This window comes from Talpa europaea (assembly GCF_964194135.1).
Source record: "Talpa europaea genome assembly, chromosome: 8".
In the NCBI taxonomy this organism is placed as follows: domain Eukaryota; kingdom Metazoa; phylum Chordata; class Mammalia; order Eulipotyphla; family Talpidae; genus Talpa; species Talpa europaea.
In genome coordinates this window covers 16,282,616-16,294,853 of record NC_140075.1, presented here as the reverse complement: position 1 = coordinate 16,294,853, position 12,238 = coordinate 16,282,616, and positions in this window count along the sequence as shown.

Sequence of the window (12,238 nt, the reverse complement as noted above, 5' to 3'; positions counted from 1 at the left end):
GTTTCCATTTGTCTTTTGAACAGATACATGAATGTCTCTTAGAGGAAGAAGCCCAGTTATAATTTGTAGGGGTGTGGGAGACCCCACTCAGCTGTCTCCCCTCCCCTCCACAGGATGTGTGAGTTCTAGAGCATTCTCTCTATGCCATTCTTTCTATGTTTTCAAACATAAGTGGGAATTCAGTTTATGAACATCACATAATTGGAGGTTTGACAAATGATAGCAGTAATTAGGAAATCTTTACAGCTTATGGAAGACTATGAGAATATAAATTTCTGGAAAAGGAAAAATCCTAAAGCAAGAAATCTGTACTTTATAAACGATAACATGTAGAGTTAAAGGGAAAAACTGAATAAATGAGGGACTATAATTTTAGACTGTGATATCTCATATCTTATAGTATTGGCCCTTCAACAGTCTCCCCACAGCTGACTTCATGGCTTGGTTCCTCAGACTATATATGATGGGATTAAAGGTGGGGGGCACTACCATGTAGAACATAGAAATGGCCAGGTCAGACATGGAAAGGGTTCTTGAGATCGGCTTCAGATAAACAAAGCTTCCAGTGGAGGCAAACAGCACCACAACCAGCAGGTGGGGAAGGCAGGTGGAGTAGACTGTGGCCTTCCCTTCTGTGGATGGGATCTTCCTGACAGCAGAGAAGATGTGCACATAGGAAATGATGATGAAAGTAAAACAACACAAATCCAATGTCACATTAATGAGAATGGGGACAAGTTCGCTCATTCGATTTTCTGAGCAGGAAATAGCCAATAACTGGGGGATGTCACAGAAGAACTGGTGGACCACGTTGGACCCACAGTAGGACAAGGAGAAGGTTCCAGCTGTTTGCATCACAGTATGGAGACCCCTACCCAGCCAGGATACCGCTGTCAGCTGCAAACACCTGTCCCTGCTCATGATGACCTCATAGTGCAGGGGTGGTAGATGGCAGCATAGCGGTCAAGGCTCATCACAACAAGGATGTGAATCTCTGCAGCCCCTGAGTGAATCAGCATGAAGACCTGAGGACACAGCCCAAGAACGAGTTGGAGCTGCTGTGCCTCAGAGAGTTGACAATGGACTTGGGGACCGTGGCTGAGATGAGGCAGAGGTCAGAGAAAGACAGACTCCTCAGGAAGAAGTATATGGGGGTGTGGAGGTGCTGGTCCAGGGTGGTGATGAGGACGATGAGCCCGTTCCCCAGCAGGGCGCACAGGTAGACCAGGGAGAAGAGCAGCGGGTGCAGGAAGCCCATGGTCCCCTGGGTGGGGAACCCCAGGAGCACAAATTCTGTCAGGGCTGTGAGATTGGTCACCCTTGGGGCAGTCATCTGTATAAAAATATTGAACAGAATAAAACATGACACCTGCAAGATCAGTCACAGGCATGCCCCAGAGGTCACACTCAGGGTGTGGAGTGGAGCATCTCAATGTCTCTCATTTTCTGTTGAGCCTTTTGTGTTCAGCTCCAGAAATGTGCCTTTATCACACAGGATCTGGGATCGGGAAATGAGGGACATTTCAGCTGATCTTAGGATTCTGCTCTGGTTGAATCTCATAGTCGACCTATAACCCCTCCCTGTGGCCCCAGCCCCGCTGCTCCCCCTCTGTGTGCAGGTTTGTTCATGACTGTGTGTGAGTGGGGACGTTTGGACATGGGGCAGCCCTGCCTTCTCTCGTTCTCCCCTCAATCTCATCGTCTCCTCCCTTTGTGGGGTTGACAGAGGAGCAGGTCCTGGTGACTGTAAGATTTTTAGGAGAATGTAGTAGTATATAATTATTGTAAGATATAAGAGAAATAATCCCAGCTAATTTAATGAAGACAAGAAAAAAATCAACAAAAAAAATGTTGTAGCCTAGGGAAAAAGCTTTTTCAGTGGTCTGGAATCCATATTAATATTGACAAAATTAGATTTTACATAGCTCTGGTGTTGTGTGGAATTAAAATAAAAACAAGATCACATCCATAATAGATTTCCACAGGTGTCTCTGCTTTAGTGTGAAGGAACTAGCAATATCAACATGATAGATCAGAGAATGCTGCTACCCTCCCCACCCACAAAGTCGGCACTCTCTGACCAACAGAAAGTAGGAAAAAAGAAAGAAAGAAAATAAAACAAGAACAAACAACAGATCAAGGGGGACACTGCATAGAAAAGAACTATTTCAGGCATGGCACCCTGTGAATGGGAACTGTGCAGGAATCGCCTGGAAGTGAGCAAACAGCTCCAGGAGCCATTAGAGGAAGACAAGGACTCCACGGAGAGATCTGCAAATAGCCCAAGGCCTGCTCATAAGCTTGTGCAGAAAAACGGCGCACACTGGAAAAGCACACGTGTATCGCCCCCCCCCTGGTGGCGCAGGTGGTTGAATGCAGCACTGTGGAGCTGAACACAGCCTCTACATTGCGGGTTCGATCCTGGCCAGCAGGCGAGGGTCCCACATGGCACGCAGACCTCTCCTGTCACGCCCGCTGCTCCACTCAGCAGTGTATTTTGTCAGTATGCCTGTTTTGCTCCCCACTCTGTCTCTGGTGAATCCTCTCACCCTCCCATGCATCTAGCCTGTACCCTGGTTCTTGTATAAATAAATAAATAAATATTAAAAAAAAATACATGTATCACAACTGCCCAGGTCCCTGCGCCCACAACCTAGGTTTGTAGGGAGATGCAATGGAGCTGTCACTGAAGTGAATGCCCCTCACTGAGTAGTCAGAAACCACGCACCCAGACACGGGAGCGGGGTGCAAAAGGCAGGAAATTTGATGAGCGAACTTGTCCCCATACTCATTAGTGTGGTGTTGAGTATCTGCTCTTTCATTTTCATTGTCATTTCCTAAGTCCACATCTTCTCTGCTGTCAGGAAGATCCCATCCACAGAAGGGGAGGCCAAAGTCTACTCCACATGCCTTCCCCACCAGCTGGTTGTGGTGCTGCTTCTCTGCACTGGATGCTTTGCTTATCCGAAGCCGACCTCAGAGACCCCGTCCATGTCTGACCTGGTGATTTCTATGTTCTACATGGTGGTGACCCCACATTTAATCACGTCATATACAGTCTGAGGAACCAAGCCATGAAGATGGCTGTGGGGAGACTGATGAAGGGGAGACTCACCAAAATGTGATAGAGAAGATGACTTCATGACTCTGTTATGAGAGACTTATTTTAAATTTTCACATAATACTGGTCTTTATGTTTTTCTAAGTTCATATAATTTCATTGTAAAATTTAAAAATAGATGCTTATTTTTAAATTACATTTTTGATGACTTCATGCAGTCTGCTGCTCATATACTCTATTAGCATTGATTGTTCCTCTTTTTAACACTTAGGTGCACTGTGAGATTCGGTGTGTACTGGAGGGGACTTCCAGACACTCTTTGCTGGTCTCCATTTCTGTGCTCCCGGCTGAGAGGGGCGATGGTTGGGTTTCATCTCAGGGGTCACAGAAGTTCTCTCACTGGGCAGCATCTCCAGTCTCTAAGGCAGCTTCTCCTTTCATGTCATGACATTCTCGGTCACGTGGTCAGGGACCTCGGGGAGGATAGAGGCCCCTTTACTTGGTGAGTGGGGCCTTCACAGCATAAATAAGGCCTTTGGTCCAAGTTGGGATCTGAGTAGTCACAACCTTCTGTGGACAAAGACCCACACATGTGACATGGTGGAGACACTCCTGGAAGCTCTGGTATGGGTGGATGCTACTGGCATTTAACATCAACACACTCAGTGCATGGTGGACACCAGAAATAAGAAAGTTAAGTTCATGTGAAGTGTAATTACTAAAAAAAAATACAAACTGCATTGGGTGGAAATTTTTGAGAAGAAATAAGAGAACTTGGCAAGTTATGATGCTCTAAACAAATTAATAGCTAGTAGCCAACCTCATATGTAATATTTCCAGAAATGTGTTAGGGATACCATCCAAGACCTCACCCCACATTTTACAGGAGTGTTATCCCCATTTATTTCATCACTAGAGTGGGCGGGAATGGCAGGACAATACCCTGGCCGGGCAGGTCATCAGGAGGAATCGTACCTAGAATGTCTGCATTTTTTATGAACATGTTGAAATGAAAAAAAATCTCATCAGATTTATGTACACTACAATAATATTTTCATTCAGTGTACACATAAAGACAATAAAGAATTTGAAGGAGATTTTAATTTGGGAAGTGAAATGCCCCATGAATGTCACTTGCTGTCTGGCCTCAGCTCCTCTCTGCTGACTGCATTCACCTTTGCTTTCCCATCTGTGACGTCCTACATTTGAAAATTTCACACCAAAATATTTTATGATGAAAATGTATTTCCAATTGGATGTCAGACATTTAAGTCATTCTCACAGAGGTCACTTTGTGAGGCTGCTAGTCAGGCCTACCTGGCCTCCAGCCCAGGTGAGACCCATGTGGGCACAAAGTAAATAATGAGGCAGCCAGGAACGGTTAGAAAATGGCAACATCTCCATCTTTGAAAGTGTTGGATGACAACTTCATACTCTTCTTTTAAGTGATAGGCAATTTTAATTTTTCTGCCAATAAATGACTTTCTTCATATTAATTATTGGTACTGTTATACTTTATAGGCGTACAGTTTTAGGATACAATAAGAATCCAATATATGTATTGAATTAAGTACCGGAATCAGAGCATTGTAAACATTCACTGACTATTCATAGTCATTGTATAGCATAATTAAAATATGTAAGTGAACAAAACATTAAACACCTCAAGTTTTTTGGAATTTAGACATTTAAAATTGTTGGACAACATGTTATTATACATTGAGAACTCTAGAGACTCCAAAAATAAAAAAAAACACAAATTAAATTAAAACATGAAGAAGAGAAGTTGAGAAAGCAATCCTATATGTAATCACAATATTAAGCACCTGGGAGTAAACCTAAAAGATGGAAAATTGTAAGACATTCTTAAAATAAATAGGAGATGCCCAAAAATTGGAAAGATAACCCCTCTTCATGGATTGAAGAATAAGCATTACAAAATATCTATCAGACCCAAAGTAATTTACACATTCAATGCAATCCAAATGAACATTTCAATGGAATTCATCAAAGATATGAAACAAATACTATTTAAATATATATAGAACCACAAAAGAAGAGAACCAAAATAATCCTGAGCAAAATGAGGAATAATGTAGGCAGCACATTCCAGACTTAAGTCTATACAATAAAGCTCTAATAGTTAAAGCAGCATGCACTGGGACAAAAACAGACAGGCTGGCCACTGGAATATAATGAGGGCCCAGGAACCCACCCTCATCAGGAGGGACAGTGACTCTAGGACAGAGGAGCCAGAGCAGGCACTGGAGCAGGGAAAGTGGGGGAAAAGGTGCTGGGAAAAGCAGACAGACACATGCAGCAGAGTGAAACAGGTCCTGCCCCATCCCCTACAGAAGAGTAAACTCAAGCAGATAAACACCTGTTTCCATGTGTGACATCACCATCGTCATGCAGCAAACCTAAGGATATGACACCATGAGCAGAAACCCTAAAATACTGTTTCCTAAAGATTAGAAGCAAATTATCCCAACAAAAGTACAATTCTAATGTAAGTGCAGGGACAGGGGCTGGGGTGGAAAAGAACCACAGGATACACTATTTTAGAGAAGAGTAAAGTTTCTCTTCCTGAAGGGCTGGTGACCCCCGTGGTCACTCACTTCTGCTGGATGTCCATTGTCTTTCTGCCCACTCCCCCTCCCTGGGCTCCCTCCTGCCTCTCTCCATATCCTTTCCCTCCCACCACAGGCCTTTCCGCATCCCCCTCAAGCCCAACCCCAGGGCCTCTCCATGAAGGGCACATGGGGGGGGGGCTACGGTCCAGCTGTCTAGACAGGGACTCAAGGCACTGTTTTGACTGATGGTGCCCACCACGGCGGACACAACAGGTGGGGAATGGAACCAGGACATGAGGATTTCTCTATTCACGTCCATAGAGGTATGAGCCAGACACAAAATCACATCTACACACCGAGTGTGATTATTACTGGATGAAACACACTGCAGGACGCTCCAATTAACACAGTCAAGTAAACACACACTTTCCATCTGGAGGAATGTCCCTGAGGGCTGGAATCTGGACCATGTCCAACACGCGAACACCAGCTCCAGAGCTCAAATAGCCCAGCCCTGAGGCCCTGCTCTGTCCATGAGGTGTTGCAGGATATGGTGGAACATCCTGTGATTGCTCAGAGGCTCCCCACAAGCCCCGACCATGGATTGAGAGGCCGGGGCACCCTCTGTCCTGTCATGGGGACAATCTCAGGAGAGATACAGGACACGGCAGTGAAAACCTCCCCCAGACTGCAGGTATCTGCACACGCCGTTTGCAGGGGAGAATCCACTGACACTTGAAAGTTTTCAAATTCAAGCTTAATTCTAGACTTGAGAATGCACCGTAGGTAAACTATTCATTTTTTAAATCATGACAACTAATGCTGAAGGTGCCCACATTGCTCAATCCCGAGAACAACCCTCTGACAACCCTCTGAACAACCCTCAATCCCGAGAACAGCCCTCAGAGGTACCGTCCCCAACTGCACCCAGTCCCTGAGGCAAAGTGTGCAGCAATTACCTCCCCATCCTCCATGACCCAGAATAAATGGTTACAACTATCTCACAAGGACATGCAGCCTCCACCTCAGGGATACTGCTTGTCAAGTGGTTCACCTCAAATGTTTGGGTGAAGACTAATTTTTTTCCCACTGCTATTTTTATTTTTCAATTTCATTCCTTGACCATCCATGTTTTACATAATTATAAACAAAATATAATTTCATGCTTTTCAGTAGCATCATGAGTATGTTCCATGTTTACCTAATTAGAGCTTTTAACTATGTTGTATAACTGTTTTTAAGAGGCAGGCAGTCCTTGCAGTGTTATCATGAAAAAGTGATTCCCCAAGACCTTTCACCCCTGGTTTTCATTTCCTGTAGTGAAGTTCTGATGTGGGTTCTACCTCCTCCACAGTAGTAATTAAAATGAGTATCATTGCTCTTTGTTGTGGTTGTTTATCTTAAAGTTCTGTTATAGATTTTTCTCCTTGCGAAGGTTCTGGAGCTATTTTGCAGCCCTGATCTATATTTCTTTTTTTTAAAGATTTTTAATTAATTTATTTATGCATACAAGAGTCGGGTACAGGCCAGAGGTGCCGAGCGTGAGAGGATTCACCAGAGACAGATTGGGGGGAGCAGAACAGGTAGACTGACTGAAATATACTGCTGAGGGGAGCAGTGAGCAAATCAGGAAAGGTCTGCTGTGCCATGTGGGTTGCTCCCTCTGGCTGGGGGATCGAACTTGTGCTGCAGTGGCTGCGGACAGCTTCATTCGTTGTGTCTTAACCCCTTGCACCACCAGGGAGGCACCCCTGACCCATCTTTCACATCTTCTTATCTTCCATTCCTTCCAAATAATTGTATCACAATTCAGACTAGGTGAAGAGACATGAGTATTTATAACAAAGTAAAAGTATTCAGAGCTGATTCAAGAAGTAAGCCAAGGTGCTTCTCTTCACTTGACACTTTTCATTTTACTTCCCACACATCAGGGGCCCTGGTGTTACTGAGGTATTCTGTCTCCTCAAACGTGGTGGGATTGTGCGCAGGATGGTTGCACCAGTCTCCATGTGCCATTCCTTTATGTCTCTTCTCAGGGCACACCTTCATCTCCCTTCCACACTGAACGTCTTGTTTTGACATATGTGCCTTCGCACCTTCCTTTTTCTAGTCACCCATTTGCTTTGGTGCAGTACATCCTTCAACAGCTTCTTGACATGATTGTATATGTTTTCAGGCCATGCATGACTACAAATGCCTTCCTTCTATTCTCAAACCATGAGGGATAGTTGAGCTGGTTACAGAATCTTAGCCAGAAAATCTTCTCTCAAAAGAGCACCTCTGTCTTAGGAGGGAGTTTCTGGGGTTGGGGAAAAATCCAGGTCTGTGTCCTGGGTGAAAGAGTGTGTCTGAGTGAATATTAATTTTATATGTATATTAACTGTGGTTAGTTATTTGGAAAAAAAAAAACATTTGAAAACAATACTAAAACATTAAAAAATCACTTTTATTTTATTTCCCACATGGAGAAGTCTTGGGTGTGGTCATCTCAATCTTCAGTAGATAAAAATTGCTGTGTAATGTGCAAATTAGTTTTTTCTCTAAACTATAGGAGAATCAGGCTGTCAGGTCAAACTCAAGCCCTTTATCTGGAGAGACAAAGAAGAAGCATTGGAGCAGCCATCCACTTGTGTCAACATGATCCTTTCCTGCTTCATCTATGTTGCTGAAAATGGAATGAGTTTGTCTTTTTTGATTGCTGAGTAACATTCCATTGTGTAAATATACCTCAACTTTTTGATCTATTCATACATTTTGGAGCATTTGGGTTGTTTCCATATCTGGGTATTGTAAATAGTGCTACAATAAACACAGGAGTGCAAGTTTTCTTTTGAATTAGTGATTTTTATGTCCTTTGGGTCGATTCCTAGGAGAGGAATCACTGGATCACATGGTAGATCCATTTTGTAATGTCTGAGGAGCCTCCACACAGCTTTCCATAGAGACTGTACCATGCTACATTCCCACCAGGGTGTGTGTGAGAGGGTTCCTTTATATCCACATTCTCTGAGCATTTGTTTCCTTTTTTTTTTTTTAATGTGATACATTCTCACTGGTGTTAGGTGGTGTCTCATTGTGGTTTTGATTTGCATTTCCCTGATAATTAGCGATGTTGGAATTTTTTTCATATGCCTGTTGGCCATTTGCCGTTCTTTGGAGAAGTGTCTTTAAAAAAAAAATATTTTATTTTATATAATTATTAAATCATTTTCATTTTTGCACAGTGTATGAATTTTCATTTTGGTTATATTCCCCATACAGTTCCCACTCCCCTTATTTTGGCCCTGATTCCTCCTCATCTCACACCCCTCACCCCCATTAGAGTGTTTCTGGTTTATAGTTGCTTGTTGATTTTGATTTTTCTTTATTATAATTAGTCTTTTACCAGACCACCCCCCTTATTTAGGTTTTCTAAATTCCTGCAATGAGTGAGATAATCCGATATTTTTCTTTTTCTTTCGGGCTTATTATGCTAAGCATTATCCCTTCCAGCTCCATCCATGTTGCTGCAAATGGCAATAGTTTATTTTTTTGATTGCAAAAAAATATTCCATTGGGTATATGTACCACATCTTCTTGATCCAGTCATCTATTTTTGGTCCTTTGGGTTGTTTCCATAGCTTAGCCATTGTAACAGTGCTGCTATAAATGTAGTGGTTCAGGTGCCCTTTTGATTTAATGTTTCTGTGTCCTTTGGGTAAATAGCTAGGAGTGGAATTGCTGGATCATATGGAAGCTCCATCTTTAGTAGGTTGAGGAATCTCCACACAGCTCTCCATAGTGGGTTTGGACCAGTTTGCACTTCCACCATCAGTGCAGGAGAGTTTCTTTTTCTACATATCCTCGTCAATATTTGTTGTAGCTAGATTTTTTAATATGTGTCATTCACACTGGTGTGAGATGGTATCTCATTGTAGTTTTGCTTTGCATTTCCCTGATTACAAGTGATGTTAAACATTTTTTTGTGCCTGTTGGCCATTTGCATTTCCTCTTTGGAGAAGTTTCTTTTGAGCTCTTCTGCTCATTTTTTGACTGGATTATTTACTTTGTTTTTGTTGAGTCTCATCAGCGCTTTGCAGATTTTTGTGATCAGTCCTTTATCATTAGTGTGTGTGCAAAAAGCTTGTCCCAATCGGTGGGGTATCTCTTTGTTTTGGTTATTGTCTCTTGCTGTGTAGAAGCCCTTTGATTTGATGTAGTCCCAGCTGTTTATCTTTGCCTTTGCTATAACTGCTTTGGGTGACGTTGTCTATAAAGGTGTCTTTGAGGTCCTTGTCATGTAGTGTTTCGCCTATATTTCCTTCTATATATTTTATGGTTTCAGGTCTTATGTCTAGTTCTTTAATCCATTTTGAGTTGTTTTTTGTGTATTGTGTGAGGTAGTAGTCAAGCTTCATTCTTTTGCATGTAGCGACCCAGTTTTCCCAGCACCATTTATTGAACAAGCTTTATTTGCTCCAGGGCATATTCTTTGCTCATTGGTCAAAGATTAGCTGACCATAAATCCGAGGGTTTATTTCTGAATTTTCTATTTGGTTCCATTGGTCCTTATGTCTGTTCCTGTTCCAATATTATGCAGTTTTGATTATTATGGCTTTGTGGTATAGTTTGAAGTCTGGGAGTGTAATGCGTCCATTCCCTTTTTTTTTTTTTTTTTTTCAGGAGAGCTTTGGCTATTTGGGGTTTTTGGTGGCTCCATATTAATTTCATCAATATTTGTTATATTTCTTTGAAGAATGTCATTGAAATTTTTATTGGAATAGCATTGAATCTGTAAATTTCTTTTTGGTAGGATGGCCAAAAGTTAATTCTTCCAATCCATGAGCAGGGGATGTCTTTCCATTTCTTTGTGTCTTCGTCTATTTCTTTTAACAGTGTTTCATAGTTTTCTTACAGTTATTCTTTTGAATCAATCTTTGGGTAGTTCCCTAGGAGTGGAATTGCTGGGTCATACGGTAGCTCCATTTTTAGTAAACTGAGGAATCTCCATACAGCTTTCTATAGTGGTTGGACCAGTTTTCACTCCCACACACAATATAGGAGATTTCCTGTTTCACCACATCCTTGCCAAGATATGCTATTGCTATTTTTCTTTTTTGATATGTGCCTCTCTTACTGGTGTAAGGTGGTAGCTCATTTTGTTTTTGATTTTCATTTCGATGATTATAAGGGGTGTTGAACATTTTTTCATATACCTGTTGCCCGAGTGTATTTCCTCTTAGGATAAATGTCTTTTAAATTCTTCTGTCCATTTCTTTCTTTTTTATTTATTTATTTATTTATTTATACAAGCACTGTGTACAATCAGATGTGCAGGAGGGTGAGAGAATTCACCAGAGCCATAGCGGGGAACAGAACAGGCTGACTGATGAAATTTACTGCTGAGGGGGGCAGCGGGCATGGCAGGAGAGGTCTGCCCACCATGTGGGACCCTCACCGGTGGGTGGATGTCGAACTGGTGCTGTAGATGGTGCAGGCAGCTTTGCAGTACAGCACTCAACCACTGCGCCACCAGGGGAGGCCCTAAAATTTTATTTTTTTGACACTGATTTCTAACTTAATACTTGTGTTCAGAGAATGGGGTCGACACAAGGCAATTTTTTTAAAGATTTATTTATTTATACAAGCAGTGGATACAGCCAGAAGCGCAGGAGGGTGAGAGAATTCACCATAGCCAGAGTGGGGAGAACAGGCAGACTGACGAAGTACACTGCTGAGTGGAACAACGGGCACAACAGGAGAGGTCTGCATGCCATGTGGGAACCTCGCTGGTGGTTGGGGATCAAACAGGCACAGCAGAGGCTGCGGGCAGCTACACAACCCAGTGCTCAACCACTGCGCCACCAGGAGAGGCCCTCTTCTGTCTATTTCTTGACTGGATTGTTTACTTTGTTTTTTGTTGATCTGTGCCCGACTCTCTTTCCAGAATGCAACAGTTGTATGGAAACTTTAGTAATCTAGCTCCATGCCTCATTTCCCTTTTCACCCCACTTTGTCTGGCACACCTTCTCTTAGAACGCAAGGGTTCTTTTGGAATCCCTGGCATCCAACTATCAGGTATTTGGTGATTTTGTTCTCATCGCTGGTGGCCTCAGAGATCTTTCCTAGAATCCTTCCAGAACTGCTTTTTCCTGTATGTGTCTAGGGAATGGGGGGAGGGGAGAGGGGGTGGTAGAGTGGAGTGCCTCAATGGTGTGGGGGTACCTTGTCTGCCCTGTGCCCATTGTTGTGGGGATCCCATGCCTCACTTCCAATTTCGTGCCCAGATTCTCAGTTCCGAAGCCCTCAGATCTGGAACATGGGTGATAACACAGTTCAGTGCCTGCATATATGGTGCCTTTTGCACACCAATCCTGTGCCAGGGCACCTGGTTTTTGATTACCCATAGAGGTTTATTCACCTCTGTGAGGGCTCCCTTGTGTCTTCCCTCTGTTGCAGGTGCAAGAACCTGGTCAGCCTCCATCTGCATATGCTTTTTGAGCACAAGCTATTTGTGCACAAGCTTACCAGCTGGCCTTTGTCTATTTGCAGGTCTCTTCGTGGAGTCCCTATATTCTTCTAATGGCACTGAGTTTTTGATTCCCCAGTGTCGTTTGCTCACCTC